A 16,605-nucleotide genomic window follows, 5' to 3' on the forward strand; every position below is an offset into this window, starting at 1 on the left:
ACCCCCAGTACTTGTGAATGTGACCTTACATGGAAATGAGGTCTTTGCAGATGGAGTTAAATTAAGACGAGGTCACACCGGATTAGGGTGGGCCTTAAATCCAATGAATGGCATCTTTACTAGAGAAAGGAAAGATCTGGAGACAGAGACACCTGAAGGTAAAGATGGAGGCAGAGACTGGAGTGATGTGGCCACAAGGCAAGGAACGTCTGGAGCCACCAGAAGCTGGGAGACAGGCATGGTATAAATCCTCCCTCAGGGCTTCCCAAAGGAACCAACCTTTCCAACACTTTGATCTTCTGGTCTCCTGATCTGTGAGAAATCCATTTCTGTTGTTTAAGACCCCTGGTTTGTGGTAAGTTGTGGTAGCCAGGGGACACTTATCCAGAATAATGACGGTATCTTGGTACATACATTAAAAACAAAACTCCTTCTGTATTAGAGATACATTCTGTAATATTTATGGGTGAAATAACCTGACGTCTGAGATTTGCTTTAAATAACTCTAATAAAAAGGAAAAAACAGTGTGGGGACAGGAGACACAAGCTCATGAAATAGTGACAATGGTGGAAGCAGGGTGAGGAGTACATGGAAATACACCGAGTATTCCACATACTTGGGTATGTCTGACAATTTCCGTATTAACAAGTTAAGAGCGTGCATGTCAGGGGTGAGCAGACTAGCTTCTAAACTATATATGGAACATGTGTCCCAGTGCAAACAGTGCTAGTATCCCATCTTACTCACTACCCTCTTTGAAATAGAAAAAGCAGCAAAACCAGCGGAACTCTGTTCACTAAAGCCGCCACCACATACTGCCGTGTGAGCAGCAATCATCCAACTGAATTTCTTGAGTTAAATCTTAAATTCATAAACCTCATCCCCCTATACGCTTGCTCAGATAAGTAACATCAAAGCGTCAAGGATACACTTGCATTCTGATAGAAATAAAGGATACCTTTCTCCACTCACTACGCCCGCAGCACTCAAACAGAACTAGGGAAGGGAATTACCACGTGGAACCCGTGACCCTTTCCTCAGGGTCCCGCTGTGGGAACCAGGTTCCCAATGGGACACATCAGCAAGCAGGTGCTCAGCTCACAGAGCTAATTAGTGCCACGTGGGCGAGCCTTGCGATACGACCATCGGGGGGAGGTCGCACATGAAGCGTCCACGAGAACAGTTCTTACACGTCACCCTGCGGCTCTGAAGCAGTAATGAAGGACGTGACTGCACTGCTGGGAGCCTCGGCCGCACTTCGTCTGCGCAGTGCAAGCCACAGTCGTCGGCTACGTGGCCTCCAACCCGACAACACTCTGGAAAAACGGTTAGCAGCGTCCTGGTAAAGTGCTTGCAGCTTCCGGACACACTTATTTAGCAGAGGCCAGGCCTGCTTCTCATAACCCCTCCTCAGAGAACACTGAGCTGCAGCCTCACCTAAGTTGCACTGGAAAGAAGTATAATCAGGGGGCAGCCCTGAGTCAGCGTCCTTTAGGGGAAACCTCGGTGGAACCGAAATGAAGAACACAGCCAGGCCTCCACCAGCTCTCAGGGGCCCCTCATTTGTTCGATGTGCAGTAACGCTTCCTTTGATTTGACCCTTACATTTCCAGCTTCCTTTCAGAATTCAGAGACCTGCCCAGCTGGCCAAGACAGGGACCGCACCCTCTCCAAGGGGACAGTCTTGGGACAGACAGCCCTTCCTACAGCACGGAGCAAGTGTAGAGGACCCTAGAACAGGGTTCCTCAGTCTTGGCCCTAGTGACACGGGGCTGGGTGACGCTCCGTCATGGGGACCGCTATGTATGCTGCAGGACGGTGAGCAGCACCCCTGGTCCCCACCCACGAGACGCCAAGGGCACGTCCCCACCTGGGACAATCAAAATCCCCATTCAGTGAGAACCAGAGTCCTAGAAAGCTCCCCACTGGAAAGCCCAATCACTGGAATGTTCTGGGGCCAAGTGTGAACTCTGCCTCCTTTCAGTGCAACCTGGTGGACAAGAAATGTAGGAACCAGTAGAATGTGCGGAGCACAAGAAAAGAACGCAGGCACGCAAACATGCATGTTTCATCAGAATCACTCAGGTGGCCTTTGCAGAAGGTGAAAAAAAAAATTCTGAATAAGTCAGTACCCTCCTAAAGGGGGTCTTTACAAGTCTCCCTCAGCTGGGTTGCCATCTCTAGGGACTTAAGACAGATGTGCCGTGGTTTTCCCAGCAGCATCAAGAACCATCACAGCAACACTAATAGTCAGGGGTGGAGGACAGATGGGATTTTAACTTAAACCAAAGCCAGTACTAGCGTGGCTCCCTTCACTTTTATGAACTCACTTAAAAGACTCCCTGCATCATCTCCACCTTCCCCTTTTCCTTCCTCCACTGTCTGTCAATCCTGGTTGCCCAAGCGCACTCAAAATCCAGAGTCCCCTCCTCTGCTGTCTTCCCAGGGGGAGAAGGATCAAAAGGCTGACATGTTGCGTGAAGCCGGGGTATAAGCCAGAACACGCCCCCCGTGCACACTGCTTCTCGTTCACATCAGCACGCGGCTCTGTCACCACGGGGCTCAGCGGAAACGAATAACGTTCCCCAGGAGGGTGTGGTCACTCGGGGATCCTGCTGTCCAACCCGCTGGATCGGGGATCCCCAGATGCTGTGCCACGGACAGGACAGTGACAACCAGCTCGCAGCAAGTCACTCCCATCGTGTTCTCCCTCAGCCCTACAAGAACAAACAGGGCATGGCTTCGAATGCCTGCTCAGCTCACCCTCGGGACCTAGAGAGTCAATCTGATTACTCTGGTTTCCATCTCCAATTCTAGCAGAAACCTCGACACAAGAAATGTCAAAGCCAGTCCCTGAAAGAGGGAAAATTGAAATCCTGGAAGTGCACACTCGTTACCCCACAGGCAGGTGTCCAAAAGCCCCATCACACCCAATTTAAGACCGGGGCTTGTGACGATGCCTGGGAGGGTGTCGCAATGCACTGACGGTGGACACGCATGTCATATTTCAGGTCTGTTACAGCTTCTTGCATCATGTTGTTGTGGAGACAGATTCTGCTGTAACAAGATGCTTCAATTCTCTGCTGAGAAGGAATTTATTTGACACCTCCCCTTCCCTCTCTGTGGTTTTATCTTCCACGGTTGGCACAGAATAATTCACACATCCACAAATATTTAGAGGGAAAAAAAAACAATAAACTGCCTGGAACTGTAACATAATGCCTGCTAGTCTTTGCTTCAAGGAATTTTACATTAAGTAAGATCTAAAATCCCCCTGGGGTTTCAAGTTTGCCAGAGAGCTTGTTTTTGTGAATGATTTCAATTTAACTCCAAGGATAACTGTCTTATTAAGTTGCTGACACATTTGTCCAACTGAAATCTACGGTTTTTGCAAACAATATAAAAATGATTTTCACGGAATAGAAGCATCATGGTTTCATTTCATTTATTTATTTATTTTTTTAAATGTCGATATTATCTGTTTGGCAAGCTGTCCGAGCTTCCTTAGGATGACAGAGGCTGCAACAATTTGCAGTATCCTTAGAAGAAACGGCCGATTCAATTCCACGATGCCGGGAGCGGCCTCGCTGCCAACGCCGCCCCTGCGTCCTGCCCCGGCGACCCATTTGTGCCCGAGCACAGGACGCCCTTGTTTGACCGTGGCATCTCGCTCCAGTTCGCACCATCCACAGAGCCCTTTTCAGCCCTGCATCTCCCAGGCCCCTTTCTGCCTCCTCTAGCTTGGCCTGACGCAATGCTCAGCCTCGACGCTCAAACGTGTGCCTGTTACTAATGACAGCCAGTGGATCTCAGGACCAGGGCCACCTCCAACCAGAGCTCTCTGCTTTGGGGAGGGCTGGGGAGTGAGCACTCTGCGCTGGGAAGTTAGGGAACCACCTGCAGCTGGGGTGCGTGCTGGGAAGGTTTAATGTACCCAGGAGACACCCTTAAGAACTTCACCAGGGCCCTTAACGAGAAGTGGAAGCTCCTTTGCAATTACCCAGTGGATTATCTGTTTGGGCCCCATACTGCCAAGGCTGGTTTGCAAAGAAAAGGGCCTTTCCAAATGCTTTCTGAACGTCTTGGAGGGGTAAGTAAACAGACCTCAAGTGACAAGGACACATTTGGGCCAGGGGGTCACACCACCCATTATGCTGGTCAACAAGGGCGTGCACAGTCGAGGGGCAGGTTTCCCCAAATTCAACCTGAGAGAAAGCAGTGCAGAGTGGGGAGGAGATTTGGCTTCTCTCCCTTAACAAGGAAACTGCAAGACCACTGCCATGTCGCCCTTGTGACTCCTGACAAATGCCACCTTCCCAGTCTCCCACGCAGAGGATGAAACACAGGGGAAGACTCTCGCTCACCAGCTTAGCCTTGGCACCGCCAGGCTGTGCACCTGCCTAGGCTCAACCCCGCGAGCAAGCTCCATCTCTTCATTTATAAGGCGGGTCCACAGCTGTCCACACGGTATGAAGGACCAGGCCAGCCTCGTGTATCTGCAGCAGGGTTTCTTCCCCAGGGCATTGGTAACATTGGGGAGCAAATCAATTCTCCGCTGGGGGCTGTCCTGTGCACTGTAGGGTACTGAACAGCATCCCTGGTGTCCACCCACTAGGAGCCACTAGCACCCCTACCCCCAGCTGTGACAACGCAAAGCTGCAGGATGTCAGAGGCGGGGGCAGGGGAAGCAAAGGCAAGATCACCTCCTCAAGAGCTTAGTTCCACACTGCTTTCCAGGTATCCACCCAAACAAAAGCCCAGGTCAGGCTGGTGCATCTACAAACGTGTCTTGTCTCATACCACCACCCTGGGCCTTGCTGAACTCAGCCAACAAATAAGGCTCTTGTCTGCCTGCTCTGTCCACAAAGTGTGGCCACTGGCCACACTGGCTCTTTAAAGAAATTAAAACGAAAAAAAATCCAGAATTCAGTTCCTAAGGCACACCGGCCACAATTCAAGTGATCAAGGGCCACGTGTGGCCAGTGGCCGCTGCAGGGGACACCACAGGTGTCCTCACAGCAGGTTCTGCTAGGGGTTTGGTCCCGGGCCGTCCAAGATGTCCCTTCCTGTCTCAGCACCACGCACACGGCTCGAAGACTTCAGGGAAAGAACAACTGGGAGGCGAATTAACACCAGGCATATGTGAAGATCTAGGCTTGGGGAAATGAGAATAACTCATTTTTTTAAATGTGGTGGTTTTTAAAGATTTAAAGAACTGGAATTTCTACAAACTGACCAGTAGATCTTGGTCAAGTTTATGATTTTCAGAACTGTATTCTTCAAAAACTGGAAGTCAAGAAGGCATTTATTCCAAATTTACATGCAATAAGTGAAAAATGTATGAACCTGGAAAATATTTAGATTGGCCTAAAAATACAGGTCTGGGGAAAAGGAAAATGGTTGACACCAACTCCAGCTATTCATCCAAACAAGCTATGTGGACCCATTTAAAGGAGTTACTTCATCTCACCATGTAACCCAATCTTTTCCGATGGGCCTAGTCCCAGGTTTGTACTCCTCAAGTCGTCCAGGTCCAACTATAAATCCATTTCGAGACTGCACCACATTAAACCGGCTGGTATCTGCCCAAATGTGGAGACAGACGGCCGGGCCTGACTCCTGGGTACAGGGCACTCATGCACCCTGGTTCGTCCCAACCCAGGCAAGTACTCAACACCTTCTAATTGTGCAACAGCCCGGATGTGCTAGACTTTGGCGGGGGTGGCTAAAAAACCCCACATATTTAAAAGTATACTTAACATCCTTAACTTTAAAAAGTATACATTTTCATCTTAAAAACCTCCCTTTTTAGTTATGGTAGCAAACAGTTCACTGGGTCATACTGATCTTCCTTTGCACATGTCCATGCAAAACCCAGTAATGGAATGTTCACAGCAGCGTGATTCACATGGTCAAATGGTGGAAACCACCTGTGACCATCAGCCGATGAGTGGGTAGACAACACAGGGTCTAGCCATACTGAGAAACAGTAATACTTGGCTTGCAAAAGCTATGAAGCACTGACACATGCCACAACATGCATGAACCTTGAAAACATGATGCAGTGAAGGAAGCAAGTCACCAAAGGCCATACATACATTGTATGACCCCATTTACAGGAAATGTTCAGACTAGGCAAACCCACATGCACAGAACGCAGATTATCGGTTGCCAGGGGCTGGGAAAGGGGAGGAAGAAATGGGGTGTGGCTGCTAAGGGGTGTGCGTTTCTTTCGGGGATACTGAAAACAGTCTAAACTAACTTAGATTGTGGTGATGGCTGTACAACTCTGTGAAGACCCTGAACACCACCAAATTATACACTTTAGATGGGTGAACTTGATGGTAAGTGAATCATACCTCAAAAACCTGTTTTAAAAAATGGCTTTGGCTCCAGCAGCTACAACCCACTTAGTCTGGTGGATGAATCAGAGAAGCACTAGTAAAGCTCATTGCTTCTCTCTGAGACGGGGGACGCAGGCAAGCAGGGGTATTTCCACTCTGGGGAAGTGAGGAGGTGTGGGCGCAGGGTTGTCAGTTTTGCACAATCGAGAGAAGGTTAACATTCTCAAAACTATTTCTGCACTTTCCACAAGGAACCTTTCTTTCTTGCTGGTGAACAGCAGACATGTGGAGGCATGAAGTCTGCCCTGGCCAAGGCTCTGGGAAGCAAGTCACCAAGCTGAGCTTCTTGGACCTTTGCATCAGGCACATTTATTGGTGCATTTTGACCCTCAGCTAAAGTCAAAAAAGGGATTCCAAAATGTGTTAATTCAGCCACCATTTCCAAGATCCCCACGTGGCCCAGTACACCCACTCCGATCATTCTGCATCTGCAGCCGTCCTCTCAACGAAGTCACACAGATGATGACACCAGGAGGATCCCTGCTCAGCCGGGCCTCTCCTGCACCCCGACCTAGCTGACCTGGAGCCTGGGGGGCAGATGCTCCCCAAGAGAGACTAAAAGGACCCAAGAACCTGCTTTAGCCAGTGGGACCCCACAGCCTCTTGGGGATGGAAAGCTGGCCTGCCCACACTCGGGCTACCCGCATGACGGAGGCCCCTCACCCTCCTCTCAAAGGGAGCCCAGTGCTGCAGTAACACAGCATCAGGACCAAACCAGAGAAGGCGCATCGCAGGGAACAGATCCCCGACACGGTGATGTATTTTGTGGCAAATTAGGTCACGCCAGCCCTTGCAAGCCACAGTCCAGAATTTCTTTATTCATAGTTCAACAACTCACCACAGCTACACAGTTTAGAGGTTTCGAGAGCCATAAATCCATGTGTTCCCTGCTTATCTGAATTTCAAACGAGATTAATATTCTACCTACATCTGCTGACAAAGACAAACAGCTACAGTGCAAGGTAACAGTATTCTCTGTAAGTAAACACTGTGGAAAGACTTCGTCGGAAACATACTTGCAGTTTAAATGTGATGTTTTAGAGGGATATATAGTTTTTAAACCAAGGACTCCGTGGTCACACAGAAAAATGTCTTTAAAGTGGATGAAAGAATATTAAAGGTCAAGAAATACCCAGTCTTTCATCACTGTCAAATGCAGTGCCTCCAAAAAGGAAAGTTTGTAAATGAAAGAAGGAAAGTACCCAATAACGTAATTAATTTAACAAAGAAGCTGTAAGTGAAAATGTGAAGCATACTTAGAATTAATCAGCAACATAAAATAAAGGCAAATGCAGCCTCCTGTATAAACCAGGAAGCCCTCCTGCCTTACAAATGAAGCTTCTCTTCAGGTTTACAAAATAAAAAGTGGCTGACAGTGCCTCATTTAGTTAGTCTGAAAAGACAAAAGGTAGCTGCATGTTTTAAGAGACTTAAAAATGCCACCAGAGCACTCTGTTGGGTAATGTAACTTGCTGTGGATAATACAAATTTTGTAGCAGATTTTTTAACTATGTCAACGCCCTTACTACAAGCTCCAAGTCTGCCCAACCCCATTCTCCATCCCCAACAAAAAATCAGACCAAATCTTTGGGTGGCAACGCTAGCAAATCAATATTCTGCCTGATTCTCAGCACGCAGCACTCAGATGGCACTGAACACACGAACACATGCACAGTATCAATTCTGTTTTCCTGCTTTGCACCAAAATGTCAAAGAAATTCATTTTGATTCTTCTGTGTAAATTCAGTTACAAACTCATCAGAGTTGAAAAGATACCCCTGTAAGTAAACAGCAGTTGCTTTAGGATTAAGTATTGCAGTAACGTGTCAGGACCAAATCAGCTCCCAATATAGAGCACTGATTTTAGTAGATGATGCTTAAGTTACAGACACATTTCAGAATAATCAAGAATCCTTTCACATACGGACTTCATCATGTTGATTGCAAGGAGTCTCAAAAGTTTATACACACAGAGCGAGTTTATACTTTTGCAGAGAAGTAAAGTCACAGGAGGAGGAAAGAGGAAAGCATATTCAGGGGCAGTTGGGGGACAGTCCCACCTCCCTGTTGGAGGATTGTGGTCAAAAGCTAGGGAGGAAGAGGTCTCCTTGCAAGAGAGCGGGGCGGGAAGTGGGCCGATGTGGAGCACCAACTGAACACCTCTGCTACCGATCAAAGAGTCCGTCTACTGCTCTGCTCTGTCCTTCGGAAGCTGAAGGGAACAAGGCATAATACACACAACGGAGTATTATTCAGCCACAAAAGGGGAAAAGATTCTGACACATGCTACACTGTCACTGAACTGTGAAGACATGGTGCTGGGGGACAGAAAGCAGGTACAAAAGGACAAATATTATATGGTTCCACTTACATGAGGCCCTTAGAATAGTCAACTTCAGAGATAGGAAGTGGAGTGGGGGGGTCCCCAAGGGTGGGGGAAGTCCGGGAGTTACTGTTTAATGGGGTTTCTGTTTGAGAAGATGACAGAAGTTCCACACGTGGACGCTGGTGACGGCTGCACAACAGTGTGAACGGACTTAATGACACTGAAATGTACATTTTTAAATGGTTAAGATGGTAAATTAAATGTCATGCATATATTATCACCATAAAAATAACCCTTCGTAAATCCAACTTAGACAAGTTTTAAGTAAAGGCATGATGTTTCACTTACAGTCTTCTGAAGGACTATTTTCATGTTGGAGGTTCCATTAAAAACTTGCTAATTTGTATATGGGTGTCTTATAAAAGTAGGAACTTGGAGAATTCCATAATTATCCTAAATAATAAAGATTCAGAATTACTACTGACCACAACAAACCCAAACCATGCAAACTATTTTCCTTTTTCATAGACTACAAACTAAATGGAGTGCAACTGAATCGATACCTATGAATTTACACGCATGATCGTAGTGTCAAAAATACATTTCTTAATGCAAAGGAAAACACAATTTGGGAACAGAAACCCAGGGACATTCTTTCGTAAACGTATAGTCATGCTGAGTACTGAGTCATCGCAGGAGGCTCAAAAGTGTGTAGTTCCTTATCCTGGTGCTTCAAAATCAATGCTACTAAACTACTGTGAAAGCAGATGGAGAGCAATATTCAACATATGCAAAGTTTGGGGTCCTATCCCCACCAGCTAACCTCGTGCTATTGATATCTGGGGGCAGAAAACTGTTCGGTGTGTGAGGGGCGGGGGCTACCCTGTGCATCGCAGGATACTTGCCAGCATCCCTGCCCTCTGCACACTCAGTGCCAGTATCACACACACACACAGCCCCCAATCATAACCATCAAATTCGTCTCCAGACTTTTCCACGTTTCCCCTGGGGGTGAAAGTTGCCCCCAGCTGAGAACCACTGTCCTAAACCAAGAAATAGATCTTTGGGAACTGCCGTGTCTACAAAGAAAACCAAATAGAAACATGAAGGAAAAAACATACTTTGATTTGGTAAAAGAGCCTGAAATAGCCAAAGATGTCAGAAAGGAAAGAAATCTCTCATTATTTTCAGGGCCACTTTACTACCAGAATCTACAGCCAATTTTAAGAGCTTATTCTTGAATTTAATTAATCAGCCCCTAACATCCGTCTGGGTCAGATTCCACCGCGAAGGAATTCACTAGACTTTCAATCCGTTAGCTGGGGCATCACTGCCCCCAACACCCCTTTCCCAGTCTGCGAGGGTTCGAGAGGGAGGCAGTAAGCAGTAGCTTCTTGAGAGAAAGAGTTTCCCTGATAATCTACAGAGAGGCAGTGTCTGCGGGGCTCCTGTGTGTGGTCTGGGTACTCAAGAAGACAAACCTGGTTTGAAAGCCGTCTTCAAGGGGGGAAGCAGCTCAGCAGAACAAGGGGCTTGGCTGCATCTGGGCGGGTCTGTTTCTGTCCATGAAAGGACAGGGCCGGGTCCAGCGCTGCTCCTCTTTAGGGGGTTGGGGTGCTCACTCTCCGCATCTGCTTGGCCAGAGCGCTCCCTCCCGAACAGGGTCCTGAAGGTGCAGAAGCCCAGCATGACTGATCGCTGGAGCCTCGGCGCCTCCAGCCAGCAAAGGGATGCAGAGAAGAGCCGCAGGAGGGGTCAGTTTGCAGTGCTGGCTCCTCGCTGAGCAGGCTGCCTGTGCTACCCCTGAGGCTCTGGGCTTCTCCAGGACGCCCCGTCCTTGTCTGGAGAAAGAGGCAACCCACCTCCCCAGGCGGCAGGAGGAATAAACGGGACCTGAAAACAGTCTGGCCCACACACTGAAGCCTGTGCACTAATGTTTACGGCAGCCCTGTTTGTCACAGCCCCAAACTGGACAGATCCCAAACGCCCTTCCACCAGTGAGTGGATGAATAAATGCTGGTGCATCCACACACAGACCTCGAGTCAGCACTGCAGAGGCAGGAGCTGCTGACACACAGCACACCGTGGATGGATCTCAAGGGCCGCAGGCTGAGTGAGTAAAGGCAGTCTCACGAGGCCACGTGCGGGGTGAGTCCATTGATGTAAGTCTTGAAAGGAGGACCCACTTGTGGCCTGGAGCTGGAGAGGGTGACCCTGCAGAGGAGGCATGATGAACTGTTCTCGCGGGGATGGAGCGGTCCGGTCCAGCCTCAGACTATGGTGGTGGCTGCTCACGTCTGCACGTGTGATTACACGTCACACAACTGCCACATGTGCGTGCCCGCACACACGTGCACATAAACACTGGTGAAATCCAGATAAGGTCTGCCTGTGCGCCAGCGCTGGCAATGTCTATGTCCTACTTTTGATAAGGCCGGATCTTTGCACACAACGTCATCACTGGTAGGGGAGGGTGCTCGGGAACTCACTGTACTATTCTTGCAACTTCTTGCGGAGTCTAACATCATTTCAAAATAGAAGGCTTCAAAAATAAGTGTCTGATTGTTGCACAGAGAAACAAAATGTGGCCTACTCGTACCATGGAATAGTACTTGGCAATAAAAAGGAGTGAAGTACTCACACGTGCTACAAGGTGGGAGAACCCTGAGAACATTAAGCTGAGTAAAGGAAACCAGTCAGAAGGAACACAAGCCGTGCAACCTCATTTATAAGAAACATCCAGGGTGCGCAAACTCACAGACACCAAACGCAGACTGGTGGCTGTCAGGGGCTGGAGGAGGCGGGACTGGGGAGTGACTGCTAATGGGCAGGAAATTATCTGGGGAGTGGTGAAATGGTTTAAAATGGATTGTGGGGATGGCTGCGCAACTCTGGGAACATACTAAAAACCACTCAGCTGCACGCTTCAAATGGGTGAACTGTCAGCTATGTGAATTGTCACTCAATAAAGTTGTCACCAAATACGGCGGTGTCGGGCACAGGTAAGTGTGACATGAGTGTTTTGCCATAATTTACTGTTTTCTCTTCACTGTGCGGGCTGGTTCTAAGAGTCATCCTTGGTGCTCTTTCAAACGACCCTGGTGGGGAGTGTCCGTCAGGTGCGTCCAGGCAGACGAAGATGGCAGCACTGACGCTAAGAGGATCAGAGCGGGTCTCCCGTGGGCACTGCGTAGACAGGTCCGGTTCAAATTCCCTGTCTTTTCCTTACGCCTTCTCTGCACCCTCCCCGCAGCACTCCCCAGCATTCCACCAGGTAGCTTATCAACTTTTCCCTAAAGACAGAAAGCTTTCTTATTCCTGGTTCCTCACCTTTGCCCTCAGAGTGGCCCATCTAGAATGCACTCCTCCAGTAGGTCTCAAAATGCCATGCATCACCAGACCCAAACCAGCCTCCCTCAGCTGCTCCAGCACGGGCGGCCCCAGGACCCCCGCAGCAGGGGAGTCTGCATACCTACGGGACAGCCATCCACTCCGGCAGGAATGCCGCACCCTAAACAGCAAGACGCATCTCACACATCTCAGTACACTCCACCATGCGTGGTCATCCCAGAAATGGAAGAGTTTCCACACAAACTGGTCTGAGCTGCGGTACAAACCAGGCCTCATCGTAAACAGGGTGAAACACGGCAGTCAAGACGGCAGCTCCAGACCCCAGGGGGCCCGGCCTTCTCTCTGCCGACAGGAGTCCACTTGGGGCCCAGTCGGAAGGAAAATGCCTCCCCTTGGCCAACACACAGGCCGGGCTGCCTCACTGGGGTGCCAGACAGGCCTGCACTGAAAACTCTGCTGGCCCACAAGCAGTGACACACCGCCTGTCCTCTCCAGACACATTCTGCGGGGCACAGCCAACACCTGTAATCCGCGCAAGAGTCGGAAACCTCTGTTTGTCAGGAACCAGGCAGGCGTCTGAGTCAGAAGGACCTGACAGGGACGTGGGAAAGAACAGCAGAAACGGAGCTTCTCTCAAAAGCACACGTTTTAATAACCACCTCCGTTTCTCTTCCCTCAAACTTCTGACTTCCGGAAGCTAAATAAAAAAGGAGTTTGTTATGAAGTGCTGAAGCAGATATACAGCATTCTTCTGTTAGCAAATCACCTGTTACAAGGAATCTTGAGAAATCACTGTTTCTGGCACGTAAACCTAACACAAAAATGGTTCATTTTTAAGCGCAGAAAATACGGAGAGGCTGACAAGATACTCGTTATGGAATAAGAAATACATTTTACAATTTCACTTACTCAGAGTCAAATGCAGGCAAATCCCTTCTTCCTTCTGGGGTTTATTTTTAGACCTGTCTTCTGTCTTCAGTTACCTGTCAATGAAAAAAATACCCAAAGTAAGGCAAGAAATGTCACCGAATATATCTCAAAGCACATTCTCGACTGTTCCAGAAGCAGGCGGATTTCTGAATTCGGGGGCTCTCGTGAAGCTGAAATAGTAATGCTGTCAGAGGGTAGACAAACTTCGTCACTGACTCTCAGGCTTCCAAGTCCATGTAAAGCATACAGCGAGGTTGTTCACAGAGATCTGTTCAAGACTCACTATCTCAGCACCAATCACCATCACACCAGGGGATTCCAACAACTGAATCAATCAGCTGCTCAGTTCTCAGGATGGGCTCATTTTTCTCTATCTTCCTAACATGCTAGGTGAAAACACAGCTCTTTGAGGGGAAGTGCTCGAATGGGGCCAAAAGCAAGTGGCCAGCAAGTGCAAACGTCCTGTGGTGAGAAGGATCTCGGTGACAGGGAGGAAGGCCAGTGGGCCAGGCTGCAAAAGTGAGAGACAGGAGGACCCGGTCATGGAGGACTCTGCTGCCCTCGGAAAGGGGTCTGATCCATTCTTCATCTTTCTTCACTCAGCACCAGACTGAAGGAGAAAATAAAATCTGAACATGCTTCTACTTAAGAACCCTTCAGAGGCCCCCATCGTGCCTAGAACAAAATGCAAAGAAGCTCTTGCTTAGTAGAGAGATGCAAGGGGCCCGCGCAGTGCTGGCGGGAAGGCGAGGTGCAATGGGGAGACACGACGAGGTCTCAGGTGTGCTGGAGGTGTGGTCTGGAGGGCTCCGGGGTAGAGCGGATGTCGGCAGGTGAGGGGACAGAAGTAGCAAGGACAACATCCAGGTTCAGAGCCTGAGCAACATTCGGAAGGTGGTGCCAGTGCCCAAGATGCAGGAAGGCTGGGCCGAGGACAAATCCAGACTTCTGTACGGCCTTCACTCTGAAATGCCCGGTGGCTCTCCAAGCCAACCGTTAACTAGGTAGTTAAACACGGGTCTGAGCAAGTGGGAGCGGAGGCCTCCTGTAACCGAGACCTTTGAAGCTTTGCACCGGGATGCAAGTGCCGAAAGCCGGGTTTCTCATCCCTGGGACTGCCGGTGCTTTGGATCAAACCGTTCGCTGTGGTGGGGCTGCCTTGTGCACTGCAGGATTTTGAACAGCATCCTGGGTATTCTCACTAGGTGCCAGGAGCAATCCCCGTCTTCCACCCAAGGTGACAACCAAAATTGACACCAGATGTTGCCCAGTGTCCCCTGGACGGCACACTTGCCCCGCTGAGACCCAATGGTCTCAGGACTGTGAGCTGAGGATGGAGCCCTGGGGAGAAGGAGCTGGTGAGACACAGGGGGGAAGGGCAGGGAGGCAGGAGGGAATCCAGAACGGGGTGGTGTCCCTGGCACCTACTGACAGCCCGTCTCTCGGAAGTCAGGAAAGATCAGCAAATAGCTGCTGCTGAGATGGGTGACAAGGGGGACCAGCCGATACTGATAGGACAAGTAATCACGCACGCCATCTTCTCTGCACATGTTCGATGCCTGGAAGAAATCTAGACAGGCTTCACAGAGGAGGCGGCACTCCTGCTGGCGCATGAAGGCAGGTGAGGAGGAAGAGAAAGGGGCTGCAGCTCGAGGGGTGCCAGAGGCAATGAACGGGAGCAAGAGAAGGGCACAGAGGTTTCCAAAAATGGTGGGGTACCCGTTCATGGTGCTTGGGAAGGGAGGGCTGACAGCAGAGGACTGGAAGGCTGCTCAGGGAAGACGAAGGGGCTGCCTGACCAGTAGGGACCAACTTCACTCTCAGTCACCATGTGAGGGTGGTGCACACCGGTTCCAAGGCCACCAGGACGACAGAAGGTGGGAGCCAAGGGGCTTCCCTGTCTGACCCACTCCTGCGTCCACTAGACCTCTCCCCTCAGGAAGGGTACCATCAGGAAGTGGGGTTAAGGAGCACCTAATGAAAAGATAATAGACACACTTGCTGCCTTTTTTTTTTTCTTCATTTTCTCTACACTTACAAGGAAGTGCCCCCACCCACCCCACAACCATAGATGATGCTCGGAACCCTTAACGCTATGACAGTGCTGGCAGACTATGCCAGGGGCCTGAGCCGCCCCACTGCCCGTCTCCCTTCCACAGCATCACTGTGCACATATGGTGTGTTTTAAAAAAATGAAAACGTTTTTTTAAAAAAAAAAAGAAGAGCAGAGTTACAGGCCTCACTTTGCTCCTAATTAATTACACGAAACTCTCTCTGGACCAGAGATTCCTCAGCTGTGAAATGAGGGTATTAAATTATTTATGAGGTTTCATCCACATCAAAAAAAATCTGAGGAACCATTTTCCTGTTGACTTCCTTTTGTAAATTCTAAGAGAAGACACCTTGCAAGTAACTGAACCAAGAACTTGCAAAAGAGTTGCTGGGGAAGGGAGGAAAGGAGGGAGGCAGGGAGGAAGGAGGGATGTATCTCTGTCCTGCAGCCAACAGAGCACAGAAATAGATCCAAAGAGTGCAATTTTTTTCCAAGTTGCCATAATGATTAGTATTTCCGCTCTGGAAAAATCCAAGTTGTACCATCATGAAAATAATGTGAAAAATCTAAAATATGTTTTCTGAAGTCACTGAGTGTGACAGAGGAGCTACGGTTTCCTCCTGAGGCCTTTTCTTTTTTTAGTGAGCCCCGAATTAACCGGGTGAAGAGCCGAGGCTAAGACACATTGCAGCATGAGGACCGGGGTGTCAGAGCGCCCCAGCGCCCCCAGCCACTTGGCTGGTTCCGTAAGGGGCTCAGGTTCTGTGCGACAAAGCTGCTGTTTCCTGCACTACCAATGCTGCCCCGCATTTTTATATATTGAGACGACTCACTAAATATCAGATTTTAAATCCTTTAAATCAGTGGTTCTCAAATGCGACTGATTCTGCCCCACCTCCCCACCCCCTGGGATGCCAGGCAATGTCCAGAAACACTTCAAGTTGTCGGGAGTCAGGGAAGAATGCCACTGGCATCTAGTGAGGCCAGGGATGCAGCTAAATTGCCCAAGCACACAGCACAGGCACGCTTCACGAAGAACTATCTGGCTCAAGTGTCAGTATCCCCTAGGTTGAGAACCCCTAATTAGAACCATACTAAAATTTCTATAATTTTATAGAAGGCATATACTTTGATTTTCTAAACAATTTTTATTCTTTCCAAAGTAATACACATACACAGGTGAAGCAAAAGACTCCTCTATTTAATTGCAAGCTTTCTAGCACCATTTAGCCCCCATTCTACTTCCCAAAGCAACCACTCTCAAGTCTTAGAACAATTTTTCTTACTGACGGTGCTCTCTGGTATAAACTTCCATGTTCTTAAATAAGCAGCTTATAATATATCCTATGAACTTCAGATATTACTTGATTTTCTCACATATGAACAAGGATTTTTGGTTGTTTAAATCCCCATCACTGATTCTGTGCTTACCCTCCCACATTTCCCCAACAGCATCACATTTTTTGGTTAAACCTAAACTCTACACATTTTATTTTGTCAATGGAATGGGCACCGCTGAGCAAGCAGTACAGTGTGATTA

At 48.8% G+C, this 16,605-nt stretch overlaps 1 protein-coding gene across 9 annotated transcripts in view; it reads right to left on the minus strand.

Annotated features, from left to right (window-relative positions):
* Positions 1-16,605, minus strand: part of LOC135320441 (F-box-like/WD repeat-containing protein TBL1X) — a 201,534-nt gene that overhangs the window by 113,280 nt on the left and 71,649 nt on the right. For all 9 annotated transcript variants that reach the window (XM_064483563.1, XM_064483561.1, XM_064483560.1 and 6 more), the window contains exon 2: positions 12,992-13,065. The gene's annotated coding sequence lies outside the window, so the exon portion shown is untranslated. The remainder of the gene's footprint in view (positions 1-12,991; positions 13,066-16,605) is intronic.

This window comes from Camelus dromedarius, chromosome Y, assembly GCF_036321535.1.
Source record: "Camelus dromedarius isolate mCamDro1 chromosome Y, mCamDro1.pat, whole genome shotgun sequence".
Taxonomy (NCBI): Eukaryota; Metazoa; Chordata; class Mammalia; order Artiodactyla; family Camelidae; genus Camelus; species Camelus dromedarius.